The sequence below is a fragment of the Anolis sagrei genome, chromosome 5 (genome assembly GCF_037176765.1).
Source record: "Anolis sagrei isolate rAnoSag1 chromosome 5, rAnoSag1.mat, whole genome shotgun sequence".
Classification (NCBI taxonomy): Eukaryota; Metazoa; Chordata; class Lepidosauria; order Squamata; family Dactyloidae; genus Anolis; species Anolis sagrei.
The window spans coordinates 24,422,703-24,436,237 of NC_090025.1; positions in this window are offsets into that span (position 1 = coordinate 24,422,703).

The window sequence follows — 13,535 nt, forward strand, 5'->3', positions numbered from 1 at the left end:
GACCACCTGCTGCAATGCAACCTGAGCCCTGCCACATGCACAATGGAGGACCTCCTTGCAACAACACATGAGGCACTCCAAGTGGCCAGATACTGGTCAAAGGACATTTAATCAACTACCAAACTTGCAAATTCTGTGTTTTGTCTGTTTGTTTTGTTCTGTTAGAAATGTAATACAATTGACTGGTTGCCCTGACATGACAAATAAATAGGCTATATGGCCATGTTCTAGAAGCATTCTTTCCTCAGGATGCTTGTCATAGATGCAGGCGAAATGTCAGGAGAGAATGCTCCTAGAACATGGCCACATAGCCCGAAAAACCTACAACAACCCAGTGATTCCAGACATGAAAGCCTTCGACAATACAAAGATAAAGTTGTTGTTGTTGTTGTTGACACAAAAGCACAGTATGTCACAGCAAACGAGATCTCTATGCTGGATTTCGTATCAAAAAATCACAAATTGAACACTTCCCAAGTGTCTAGGACTGTGTGATGTATTTTCGAATGATGAGCGCAGATCCAAGTAAGGTGGCCTTTTGCAGTTGACAGATCATGATTTTGTCGCTGTTTATTGTTTCCAAATGCTGGCTGAGATCTTTTGACACGGCACCCAGTGTGCCGATGACCACTGGGACCACCTGTACTGGTTATTATTATTATTATTATTATTGTTGTTGTTGTTGTTATTATTATTATTATTATTATTATTATTATTATTATTATTTGAAACACAACGAGATGAGTCCACAGCAGACAAGATCACTCTGCTGTCTGTTGTATTGTATCACACGTCGGACACTTCCCAAGTGTCTAGGACTGTGTGATGTATTGCCGAATGATGCATGCAGATCCCAATAAGGTAGCCTTCTGCAGCTGGCAGATGGTAATTTTGTCAGCAACGATTGTGTTTAAGTACAGGCCATGGTCTTTAGGCACTGCACCCAGTGTGCCGATGACCACTGGGACCACCTTTACTGGCTTGTGCCAGAGTCTTTGCAGTTTGATCTTTAAATCCTCATATCGTGTCAGCTTTTCCAGTTATTCCTCTTAAATCCTGCTGTCACCTGGGATTGCAACATCGAAGATCCATCCTTTGTTTTTTAACATGATCATGAGGTCAGGAGCATTGTGCTCCAAAACTCTATCAGTCTGAATTCGGAAGTCCCAAAGTAGTTTGATGTGTTCATTTTCTCTCATTTTTTCAGGCTTGTGATCCCACCAGTTCTTTGTCATAGGCAGATGGTATTTGTGGTATTATTATTATTATTATTATTATTATTATTATTATTATCATCCACAATCCTGAAACCCAAAATATTCCAAAATTTGGATGGCTGAGAAAGTGACATCCTTGCTTTTCAAAACAAAAAAGTCTAATAAATAACACATGTTGACCATCTCTCAGCTAAGTGCTTATGACCAGAAGTGTTTTGGAGTACTACTACTACTACTACTACTACTAGTAATAATAATAATAATAATAATAATAATAATAATAATAATAATAATAATAATAATAATGTTGTCCCAGTGGTGATCAGCACACTGGGTGCAGTGCCTAAAGACCTTGCCCTGCACTTATGCTGGCAAAATTACCATCTGGCAGCTGCAAAAGGCCACCCTACTTGGATTTGCATGCATTATTATATCACCCAGCCCTAGACACTTGGGAAATGTCCAAGGTGTGATAAAATACAAAAGCCAGCATAGTGATCTTGTTTGCTGTGTACTAATCTTATGTATCAAATAATAATAATAACTTTATTCTTATATCCGATCACCATCTCCCCAAAGGAACTCAGGAGGCTTACAGTCGGGACCTAGCCCCATAATAACAGAGTTAACCAAATAAAAACACATTTTAAAAGGCTGATCAACCTATAACAAACTGATTAAATGATTAAAACAATAAAGTATTAGAAACTTTACAATAAAACGAAACCAATCTCAATATCCAAAACTGGGGCTGCAGCACGTACTCAATTTAGGTGGGGGCTGGGCATGTGTTCAATCTGAGAGTTCACTGGGCTTGAATAATCATAAACAAGGACCTAATCATTGCAAATGCACATTGGAATATCCATGTTTTAAGATTCCTATAGAAGATAGACAGAGTGGGTGGTAGCCTAATCTCCCTGGGAAGAGAGTTCCAGAGACGGGGGGCCACCACCAAGAAGGCCTTCTCTTTCATCCCCCATGACGGTGGCGGGAGCAACAGAAGGGCCTCCCCGGAAGATTTCGGGTCCATGCCAGTTCATAGGGGAAAATGCAGTCGCGAAGATAGGCAGGACCCAAACCATTTAGGGCTTTATAGGTGATGACTTGCACTTTGAATTGGGCCCAGATACTTATCAGCAACCAGCGGAGCTATTTTAATAGGGCTGTCGTCCACTCCCTTTAATTAGCTCCCCTTAGCCTGGCTGCTGACCTTTGCACCAGTTGCAGTTTCTGGGCCATCTTCAAAGGCAGCCCCATGTAAAGTGTGTTGCAGTAATCCAGTCTGGATATAACTAAGATGTGGATTCCTCCACTGCTCCAAGATTTTGGAATACATGTATTTGCAGATAGGTTCTTGTGGGTTTTTTCAGGCTATATGGCCATGTTCTAGAGGCATTTTTCCTGACGTTTCGCCTGCATCTGTGGCAAGCATCCTCAGAGGCAGGATGAGGAAGCTTGCCATAGTTGCAGGTGAAACGTCAGGAAAAAAGTCCTCTAGAACATGGCCATATAGCCTGAAAAAACCCACAAGAACCTGGTGATTCCAGCCATATTTGCAGATAGTTCATGATAATATCTTGGAAGTAGGGCCCAAATCTACACAGAGCATTACTTTATGTTTCAGAGATACCTCCTACACATAGATTAAAGTTTATTTTATACAGTTACAAAAAATGTTTTGCACAGGAAAAAAAGTTCATGTGCATTGAACCATCAGAAAACAAAGGTGTCGCTAACACAGCCACCCAGGTGAATGATTTTGGAATTCTGGATGCTGAACCTGTCATAATAATAAGCTGATAATATCCTGACTTAATGACAGCAAATTAAAGTTATTTTCATCTGAAGCATGCAAAAAACAACCAAACAGTATTACAACAGAGTCAAACTATTAACTATAGGTCTCCTGCTTTATTCATGCACACTTAAACACCCCTGCTAAAGAGTATGCATCAAGGGATGCCTGGCTTGACAGCAGTATGTGTGAAAAAGGTCTTGCAGCCCTCATGGACAACAAGTCAAACATGAGTCAACAATGTGATGCGGCAGCTTAAAAAGCCAATGGGATTTTGGCCTGCATATATAGGAGTATAGTGTCTAGGTCCAGGGAAGTCATGCCATCTCTCTATTCTGCCTTGGTCAGACCACACCTGGAATCCAATTCTGGGTACCACAATTGATTGTGAGGTATTATGCAGGACCTCACAATCAAAGCACACACATGCACTCACACATCTCAGATGGCCACCTAGCCTCTGTCCAACCCGGGCAGAATTTGGTTCATTACATGCGGGATAGAAAACCCATACCCATTTTGTTTCTGAGATGCTCTCCCTTTGATCTGCTGCCAAAAAAGTTAGTGCCCTTTGAGTTTCCAAGGCCAAAGCATTCCACAAATGGTTGCCAGAGCAAACAAGGCACTCTTTGGTGTTCTCCTGCAACACATTATTGAAGCCTCTTCCACACAGCTGAATAAAATTCCATATTATCTTCTTTGAACTGGAATATATGGCAGTGTGGACTCAAATATTCCAGTTGCAATAAGATACTGTGGGATTTTCTGCCTTGATATTTTGGGTTATATGACTTTGTGGAAGGGCCCTCCAATTGTAGATGTTAGGAAGCTGTTTCTTGATTTAAGGCATTGGCATGCTGGCTGATATCCGAACAGAGGATGGGCTGAAGATGTCAATGCCTTGATCCTTTCATTGCTGGCTGCAACTTCCTGGCAGATGTCAGGTAGTGCGATACCAGCTAAACAGTATAATTTCTCCACTGGGGCGTAGACATCCTGTGATAATGATGCATGTCTCATTAAGACATCCACTGTTTTAATGTGGTGAGATGTTTTCCACACTGGGCATGCGTATTCAGCAGCAGAGTAGCACAGCAGAAGGGCTGATGTCTTCATTGTATCTGGTTGTGATCCCAGGTTGTGCCAGTCACCTTTCTTACAATCATCATATTTGGTGACAATAACTATCACACAATCTGTGCACAATCCGTTGTGACTTGCCACCTCCCCATGACAAATTTGACTCTTCCTATTGGTGGGCAAACCCATTAATAGCCCCTGATTGTGCTGCAGTAGTCATTTACCTTGTTTGATGAGCACAGAAGTTATGACATGGGGCAGAATTGTTCAATCTCTCCCACTCCTCCTTGCTGTAATGTATTGATTCCAAGGTTTTATTTTAACTGTTTTAAAAGTTTCTTTTTCTAAAAAAAAAAAATCTAGAGTAGCAGAACTATAGGGAGTAGGTGGATGTGGTGGGCACAGAGTTATATCGATAGCCAGAAGTTTGGTCACAAGACTACAGATTACTGAAGCATTGCTGTTGCACAACAAACGGAGGTGGGATAGTGACTGTCACCATGCCAGCAAGTTGTTGCTATCCCCGATTGCATAAATGATGCATAATAGTACCATCACATGATAAAGACACATTATTATTTTTCTGGTTCTTAATATAAGAGGCTCACATGAGTATCAAGTCCTGAAAGGAATATCTTTTTTTCTAGAATTCAGTCAACTGGGACCTACATTAAGTGGAAATTAAAGAGGGAAGAAATTGAATAAAAACCATTTAGTGCTATTCTGTATATATTGATTGTTCCTCACATGACTACTAAAGGCACCTAGTAGAAAACAAGCCATTCTGCCATCAAACTACACCTTACAACAAACAATGCAGGAATGGTAAATACTATAGGCAAGTATGTGCTGGAAACAAATATCAAGATATTCAGAGAACCTGCCTCAACAATACATGATGATGTTTCCATGCTGTTTAAATAATGTATCACATTGCTTCCAGTGAAGTAAAATAAAAAATGCCACAATAAAATACGAGGGAACTGACTTTATATGTGGTCTGGCAGAATGTAATTCAAAAAGTTTTTCTCTCTGCTGTTTTGTGGGGTGTGTTTTTTAGAATAAAGAAAACCTCTGAAATGGTTCAACCATTTACCTGCTTTTTATTCTCTTCCTGCCTTTAGGCTGAACCGATTTAGTTGCATTTAATTTAGCGGGAGTCCATTGATGCCTACCTAGATCAAGCTGTATCTCTACACCTGCAAGCTATTTTTGCTCATGAAGTTTATACTCCTAGGAGGCAGGCAGCAGGGTGGGTGGTGCAATGCTGGGTTCCTGGATCAAAGCCAGAGGGTTTAGTAAAACTCCAGGTATACGTGGATCAGAATTGTAATGAACTGTGCCTAGGACGCCAGGGAACTGAATCTATGGATGAATCTACACTGTAGAATTAATGGAGTTTGACACTAGTTTAACTGCAGTGGCTGGATCCTATGAAATAATGGGAGTTGTTGTATTACAAAGCTTTTCACCTTCTCTGCCAAAGCTGCTGGTGCCTCACCAAACACAGCATTGAGCTATTGTAGTTAAAGTGGTGTCAAACTGCATTAATTCTACAGTGTAGATGCAATCTTGTGTCCAAAAAACAAACAGTTGCATTGTGTCAACAACTTAAGGTCTTACATGGATGCACAAGACACATATTCACATTTTTGCAAACATTTATATACATTGATTTACACTTGCATATATTCATGGGGAGACTGCCATGAAGATCAGATGGAGCAAATATTGGACCCAAAAAAACCTGAAGTGGACTCCTGATCAATTGGAATGGAAGGAATGGACTCAGCAAGGCTCCACTGTCCTGTTCTGCGCCAAACCTGAATTAAAAATGACCTTTCCAGTTTGAATGAAAGTTTGGCACTTGTGGAGGAGATACTCATAAGACAGTCAGTACATTGTCACTGGAAAGGCCTCTGTCAGCGATTAAGACACTGACAAGATGTGAGAAAATGGTTCCCAAGACATCATACACATGAGCTATTTAGGGACCAGTCAAATAAGCCTATAAGCAGTCATTATGCTTAGGTTTGCCCAAGCTGTGGTTGGGCTTGTCCAAGCTGTGGGGGTACTAAGGCAAAATAAAACACATGACTGGTTAGGTCTTGAGGTTATCTGATAAAGCCAGCCACCACTCCTCCCACATTGCAGAATTCCAAACATAGATTTAAATCAAATCTAGAAAGACTTTTCAAAAGAGTATGACCCAAACCCAGAGTCATGAGGAAAGTCAAATTGAAGCAAGGTCGATAAAGCCAATGAGACTGTCTAGAACAGTGGTTCTCAGCCTGTGGGTCCCCAGGTGTTTTGGCCTACAAATCCAAGAAATTCCAGTCAGTTCACCAGCTATTAGGATTTCTGGGAGTTGAAGGCCAAAATATCTGGGGACAGGTTGAGAACTGCTTGTCTAGAACAAGATTAATCTGTCAGCAGGTTAGAAATGTTAGAAGCACATTCCTAACAATTCAGTTAAACAGACTATAAGAATTGTATTGCTCTAGCAGTGGTCATAGAGAATACAATTATGCTGGGGAAAATGGAAGGAAAAAGGAAGACGGGCTGACCAAGGGCAAGATGGATGGATGGCATCCTTGAAGTGATTGGATTGACCTTGAAGGAGCTGGGGGTGGTGATGGCCAACAAGGAGCTCTGGCATGGGCTTGTCCATGAGGTCACAAAGAGTCGGAAACAATTAAACGAATGAACAACAAAGCAGTGGTCACTACAAATGAAGAATCTGCTCTTTCAGAATCCAATATTGACCCAACTAAAAACAATTAAACATGCCCTTGCGTCTTCTTACTTTTTAGAGGTGTTCTGAAGGATTTTCTACTTTCCCCTAAGGGCCTTATTCTTCTGTACCGAAGTCAGAAACATTATCAACGAGGGGCCTTCAGTACCTTCTGCTCCCAATGCTCAACCTCCAGGATTGGAAGGAAGTTTGACCTCCTGATCTAGAAATTAGATCTGCTCTGCCATCTGGTCATTACAGTAGTATAGCCTTTATTCACCAAATAATAATAATGTATGAACATTGACATCACTGCCTTTTTAGTTTTGAATGTATAATACAAATACAAATTATTTCTTTACACGCATCCCCTGCACCCCGAGGAAGGTTGTAAAAGGGAAGAATACTAGTACTGTGCTGTTCACATAATGTGAATATCCTCTATTACTATTTGATCCATCTACACCCCCATATTATGCCTTTGGGGGAATCAAAATGGTCCTTAGGTATTTCTAAGAAATGCAGCATTACTTGGGAGGAAGCATAATTGAATTCATTTGTTCTGAGTCCTCATGGACAAGATCTGACTATATATGTTTACTTATTAAAGTAGTATGCTGTTCACAACTCAGTTTTTCACAGGGGAGTATATGTTATGAAATTTGCACAATCAAATTATTCATAAGACTCACAACAACTATCTGTATCACATTTTCCATGATACAATGTAATATTTTCAGTGTTTAGAAAATATATTTGCAACAGAACCACAAGGAAAGAGCTAGTGATATATTCCAGCATTTTTACAAAATTAATATGTTTCTCTACTAGGAGGCAGTTAGTTTTTTTGTGCAATCGAATTGGGAACTAGAATGTTGAACAGAGAGTAGCTTAGACATTTAAAAATAGTAGTTTCTGGTAAAGACAATTATGACATCCAGTTCTGCCCTCCCTTTCATTATGTACCAATATGGGGACAGGTGAGAGTCAGCACATAACTAGAACAATGGGGATAGACACAATTGCCCTCTGGATGTTGTGGACTATGAGACCTGACTAGCAATACTAATGGGGAAAACCAGAGTTTAACTCCAAAACATCTGTATTGTTCCATGTTCCTTAAGTCTCTAGATTCAATATTGAAAAATATAATCTCTCTATATAAATGCTCTGTTCCTTTTGAGTGACATCATAACTCAAAATCTTCTGGACGAATTGCTGCCAACTTTGGCCAAAGACACCAACTAACCCAAGGAGTGACCATCACTAAAAAAAAAAAATCTATTTTGTCATTTGGGGATTGTAATTGCTAGGATTTATAGTTCACCCACTATCAAAAAGCATTCTGAACTCCAGCAACAATGGAATTGAACCAGACTTGGTACGCAGGACTCCCATGACCAACAGTAAACACTGGAAGGGTTTGGTGGGCATTGACCTTCATTTTTAACAATGAAGGTTCTAGGCCAAACTTGGCATGAATACTCTTTATGACCAAATATGAACACAGATGGGGTTTGGGGAAAATAGACCTTGACATTTGGGAGTTGTAGTTACTGGGATTTACAGTTCACCTACAACCAAAGAACATTCAGAACTCCACCAATGATAGAATTGGGACAAACTTCCCACACAGAACCCCCACGACTAACAGAAAATACTGTGTTTTCTGGTGGTCTTTAGTGACCCTTCTGACATCCCCTTGTGATCCTCCCAGGGGTCTTGACCTCCAGGTTGAGAAATGCTGCCTTAAGGCCATCCAGTCCAACTCCCTTCACCAGGGCAAGAAAACATAATCAAAGCCTTCCTGACAAAAAGCCATCCAGCCATAGATATAGATAGATAGATAGATAGATAGATAGATAGATAGATAGATAGATATGATTCACGCACACACGTGTATGTATATATATGTGTGTGTGTATGTGTGTGTATCTCATAGATTTGAAGGGGGCCCCAAAAGAAGGATAATTATATGTTGCATGTTTCAGAGTAGGCAAACCAGACAATCTCGACATCAACACGGATAAAGAAACAACAAGAAATACTGTTTACCCACAAGCATAAAGAAATTACATATATTAGAAACCAACACGTTCTCATTACTTTATTTTCCAGATCACCAGACTGGGCCATAGCAACTCATGGCAGGGGATGGCTAGTAATAATATAAGAATTGTACCTTTTGTCTTGTGTCATAAAGTGAGCCGCAATTGAAAGTAACCCTATGAATGAGAGACCTCCAAGAGGAGCCATTATTAATAGATCTGTTCAGGTCTTGTAAACTCAGAGCTGAGGCTTTCTCAATAACCAATATACTTGTAGTGTGATCTTCCTCTTTTCTGACTACTTTCAACTTCATCAAATGTTTTCCTGTGTTCCACTGAGTCCTGTTTCATGATGTGTGCAAAATATCAGTGTAGTCATTTCGGCTTCTAGTGAGAGTTCAGGCTCAATTTGTTTTTAAGCCATTTATTTCCCATGCTGGCAGCTAATGGAATTGTTAGTACTATCCTCCAGTATGACATTTCCCCCCTTAAAAACATAATGTTCACAAAATAATAGCAGCATATTTTGTTAGGATTCTGATTTTTAAAGTAAAGGGATGCTATAAGCACAGGTCAAAGAGAAAATTCAACTTCACCCCTGGAAAGCAAAATAGTTGTATCAATGGCATGTAGAAAGTGTTCAGTGTTTGTAGGTAAGCTGGGATGAGTGACAGGTAGTTCACATGCATTTGTCAAGGTCCAATATGTTACCTTGGACACATAATTAAAGTCATACTCATACTATGCATCATGCTTGCCAATTGCTTTTTCTGCATTTCACCTTGCCACCTCTTTTGTCCTAATTCCTGTACATCCTCTTTTTACATCCTTCTTGTCTTGTACTAAAGGGATCCACTCTTGCACCACAACTGACTGAAATTCACGCAACCACCTGAAACTCCCAACATTACCATACTGCGTATTGCTGATATGAGATCACACTAGTTTCTCAGCATGAACCAAAGACAGGAGTACAATCAAATATGGCCAGAAACAATGACATTGTCTGCATGTGCATGTGAAGAGAGAGAAAGAAAGACTAAGCTCCCCGTCATGTCAGTATTACTTATTAATTAGAATATTTATAGTCTGCCTTCTATTCAAAGATCCTAGAGTGCTCTGCAATCAGACCAACCTGGTAAATTTAAAATGTTGTAAATGAAATAATTTTAAAGGGCTAAATATATTCAACAATTTAACAAGTTTAAAAGACAAACATTTCAAACATTTTCAAATGATTTAAAACCATAAAGGCACCAAATCCTATCTGATCTTTGAAGTTAAGCAGGGTCAACCCTAGTTAGTACTTGAATGGGAGAACACTAATTAATATCAAATGCTGTAGGCTTTATTTCAGAGGAAGAAGCTGACAAAACCCACCCAAGTGTAAAGGTGCACCCACGCACTAGAATCAATGCAGTTCACTTTGACTGTCGTGGCTTAATGCTATGGAAACCAAGGGTTTGTCATTTGGAAAGGCACCAGCTAAAGCCTAAGATCTAGTAAAACTACAGCTCTTATGATTCCATAGCATTGAGCCACGACACTTAAAGGAGTGTGAGACTGCATTAGTTCTACTGTGTAGATCAGTGTTTCTCAACCTGTGGGTCACGACCTCTGGGGGGTCATGAGGGGGTGTCAGAAGGGTCTCCAATGACTGTCAGAAAACACAGTATTTTCTGTTAGTCATGGGGGTTCTGTGTGGGAAATTTGGCCCAATTCTATCGTTGGTGGGGTTCAAGGGGCTCTTGGATTGGAAGTGATCTATAAATTCCAGCAAATACAACTCCCAAATGTCAAGGTCTATTTTCCCCAAACTCCACCAAATTTGGTCCAGTGAATGAAAATACATCCTGCATATCAGATATTTACATGATAATTCATCACAGTAGCAAAATTACAGTTCTGAAGTAGCAATGAAAATAATGTTATGGTTGGGGGTCACCACAACATGAGGAACTGTATTAAGGAGTTGCGACATTAGGAAGTTGAGAAACACTGGTGTAGATGCTCCTTAAGAAACTTCTATGAAATTCATGGAAGCATTGTAAGTTGACAATAACTTAAACACACATAGGCACATATATGTAAGGGTAAATGAAAAACCACTTACATCTCAAAAGTTTCAGTGAACAAGAATATTTCCATTTGCTGGCATAATGGTATTCTATCCAATCCAAGAGAGAATAGAATTATTCCATAAAAAGAGTGCCACAGAACTGAAGGTCCTCTTCCATGTCCTACAACAAAATATTTCTATGACTGATTTGACACAAGTATGTATATCACATAACTTTTTATATGGCTCTAAGAAAAAACATACTACAAACTCCATGAGCACACAGACTAAAGGACCTGTATTTTTATATGTGCATTGTGTGTGAGAGAAATACAGGGTTAGTCAAAATGAATAGGCCAATAAGAAAATTAATTTTAAACGAATGTATGTTTATTGTAACCAAACTACAGCTACGTATCGACAGATAAATTATCAAAGTTTTGTCTCACCTTCAGAGATGTTCAATATGGGCGCCCCGTGTGACACGGCAGACGTCCAAGCGATAGTCCAGTTCATTCCACATCCGTTGCAGCACATCCGACGTAATGGCATCGAATGCAGCACATATGCGCTGTTTTAAGTCGTCCAAGGTCAGCGGTAATGGAGGTCGGAACACAGTGTCTTTCACATACCCCCAGAGAGAAAAGTCGCATGGTGTGAGGTCGGGGGACCTGGGGAGCCACAGGAGGAATGGAAGATCAGTCACTCCAGCACGGCCAATCCAACGTCTGGGAAGGTGTTCGTTGAGGTACTCGCGTACACTGTTGTGCCAATGCGGAGGGGCACCGTCCTGTTGGAATACGAAATCGGGCACTTTCTCTTCTAACTGTGGCATCAACCATTCAGACAACATGTCAGCGTACACTATGCCTGTTACGGTTTTCTCCGCGAAAAAGAATGGGCCAAACACGTGACGGTTGGTTATTGCACAGAAAACGTTTACCTTCGGCGAATCCCTTACATGTTCCAATACGGCATGAGGATTTTCAGATCCCCAAAAGCGGAGATTATGCCTATTGACCTTCCCGCACAGGTGAAACGTTGCCTCGTCACTGAAGACCAGTCTGTTGGCAAAGCCTTCCTCCTCTAGTCTTCGCTGCATTGATTCGCAAAAATCGTGTCGTTTCGAATAGTCACCTTTTTTCAAAGCCTGCACCATTTGCAATTTATACGGCTTGAACTGCAAACGTCTGCGTAACACGCGCCACACAGTTTTTTGCGGAACGTTCAATTCCATGGCAACACGATTTGTCGACTTCTGGGGACTTTGTTGAAAGGATGCACGAATGGATTCCACTGTGTCTTCGGAGACACGCGGTCGTCCTGTGGTTTTACCCTTGCATAAGCAGCCCTCAAATTGCTTTACCCACCTCGCAATGGAATGTCGATGAGGTGGTTCCTTGCCATACTTGGCTCGAAATTCTCGCTGGACCGTAATTACTGACATTGTTTTAGCAAATGTCATCACACAAAACGCCTTCTCTTTGCCTGATTCCGCCATTTTGAAAACAGTGACTCCTAGCGATGCCTAGCGGCATTAACGTACATGTGTGTTGCTCAAAAAAAACTTTGATAGTTTATCTGTCGCTACGTAGCTGTGGTTTGGTTACAGTAAACATACATTCGGCTACAATTAATTTTCTTATTGGCCTATTCATTTTGACTAACCCTGTATTATGAGAAAGAGAAATAGACAATTTGTTACTCCCTCTTCATTCAGATACACTGTCATGGGATAAAATATATCCATGAAGAGGTATCTATTTACAGTGCTTTGCTGGATCACATAGTTTAGATCTCCCCAACCAGTAGCTATATTCCCCCCAAACCACCTTTCCAAATTCTGAGTAAAAGCAGTTCAACAGAGTTTCACATTGTCCTGGAATATATCTCACTTCTGTCAGTCCCAATCAAATCTTAGAGATTTTGTGAAGTTTTCTTTTGCTTCTTTAGGACTTCGAGTGAATGAATATGCATAAAGTCAACTAGAATGACAGAAAGAGCATGGGCCAGATGGGCCAGATGGCTCCGGGCAAAATTTGACTTGATCTGACATAGGGTATTTCCTTGGGGGTCTTGATAAGCCACTTTCCATCTCTGAAATGTGTTTGTGAGCAAGTGATAATAGATGCTAGGCAGAGGATGAGCAAGGCTTGAGTAATGTGTAGTGGGATGTGAAGCCATCATTGCTCTGCATGACGCTAATGATGATAACAGGAAGCGCTGACCAAATAGGTTGTCCTCTTGGGAAGAGCTCCATGTGAATCACATAATGGAATGTACAAGTGTTTACTTTGCTTATGCCAGAGTGTTCAAGTATCTTATTTCAATTTTCTAATACAATCAGCCCTCCAAATCCACAAATTCTGTATCCACTTCTTGAAGACGTCTTTGACAATCCAAAAAGCCAACCTTGATTTTGCCAATTATATAAGAGACATCATTTGATTACAATGCTGTTTATAATAGTACTTCAGCATCAATAGATGCTTGTATTCTTGGGGTGGTCTTGGAATGAAACCCAGCAGATACCAAGAACCCACTTCATATACTATTAGTGTTTGATGAAGAATCTTAAAGTGAAATAAAAAAGAGTGGC